Source organism: Kryptolebias marmoratus, linkage group LG23, assembly GCF_001649575.2.
Source record: "Kryptolebias marmoratus isolate JLee-2015 linkage group LG23, ASM164957v2, whole genome shotgun sequence".
Lineage (NCBI taxonomy): Eukaryota > Metazoa > Chordata > Actinopteri > Cyprinodontiformes > Rivulidae > Kryptolebias > Kryptolebias marmoratus.
The window spans coordinates 7,868,853-7,870,634 of NC_051452.1; positions in this window are offsets into that span (position 1 = coordinate 7,868,853).

A 1,782-nucleotide genomic window follows, 5' to 3' on the forward strand; every position below is an offset into this window, starting at 1 on the left:
ATATGATGCACTCGATCCACTACAGATTACATGCAGTCTAACACCAATATAGGTGTTGTGATGAGAAGCTATTTTATTTTCTGTTTTTCAAGAGTAGTCAGCTTGTAGGGCACCACAACTGCTTCCACCCACGTCGATCATCATCATCATATGAAATAACTTTTTGTCACAACAAAAAATAGTGGCTGGTAAAATATTTGAGTGGCTGGTAAAAAAAATTTTAATTTCCACCCCTGGTCTGCGACTCACATGAAGAAACTGAGAACATTTTGAAACAGTCAGGAGGCTCCCTCTAAAATGCTGTTTGCCAACAATTTGCCAGAAATCACTGCCAAGTGGTTCATTGGCGTAAAATTTCCTCGGGCTGCAAGGTGCTACCATGCATAACCAAAACATTTGCATAATCAGTCAAAACATGATTGATGATTGAATATAGTATACAGGAAGATGGAAGGTTTTTACTTTTAACAGGTTAATCAAGATGTTTTCTTATCAAGTAATTAATTGAAGGTCTAATTTAGCTAACAGGATGTGTGGCACTGAGAATTCAAAGACATTCTGTCAGGATTTTAGAAAAAGGGACTAAACCAATCACATTTGTGTACATACTGTGTCCACAATGGACTTTAAAAAAAAAAAGTTCAAACATTAGTTTGGTACTTTTAATTTGAAGCATTTGACCAGTTCTGAGAAAAAAATTCCCATTGAATGATAATAAAAAGCAAATATTCCTAAACCTAACCATCTGCTTTAGGATTCAGAAATTATGTTTTGATTTTTATGAGATGTTTCTTTTTTTAGAAATGTTGCGATATTTCACACCCATTGTCCCAAAACCATAAAATTGTTAGCATTTTCCTCTGGAGACGAGGCCATTTACATGTCAAGACAAACAGGTGCAGAGAAAGGTACAACGTAAACCCTCAAAGTCCTGTTTTATTTCAAGGAGACCAGTTCTCGTGAGAAATCCAAGATGAAGTCAGCGACATCATATGTGCTGCATAAAGCCAACAGAAATCAATAGTGCAGACTTTTGAAATTCAATTGACAAACAGCTTTGCTGATCCGACTCTACACAGAAAATAAGATGAAGAATAGCAGATTCACCAGTGGTGGTAAAATCTGCTCATCGTTGATGGCAGCTCTGTGTGTGTGTTTCAGTATTTCATTTGGATCCTCTTTTTGTTTAATGAATCTGTTGCAAATATGTGTGTATATGTAAGCTGGGGACTGTTGTGCTTTTTTTTTTTTTTTTCGTTTACTTATGTTCCCTATCAATCAAGAACAGGTGGGGAGTTTGAAATGAAACAGTAAATCTGTTGTTGTTCATGTTCGTTTACTTGACTTGAAAGAGCTGAGACCCGGAAATTTCCCAATTACAAGCCAGTTTGAAATGTATTCTGGCTCCTCTTGTGAGCTGACATAAACAAATTGTTCTCTTTATGTGTACGCCAGGAGCTGAAAAACAGGAATTTCAAATGTGAATGTTTTTTTTTTTTTATGTTTTTTTTTTCTGGGAAAGGTTGTTTCATGTTGTCTCTGAGGATGCGGTAAAGTTCTGTGTCATCTTAATGAATGATTGTCGATTCTGCCGTGCCTGTGTGTTCTTCGTCTGTTTGTATTTGCACTCTGAATTTTGTTTTTATTCTTTTTTGGGGGGGAATCACTTGCATATCTGATATTTTCTGTCCGCTTGTTCACTCCACTCCACGCAGCCACCCTCGGTGACGACACACTGATCACAACGTCTGTATACTAGCTTTTTTTGTGTAAACACCACCA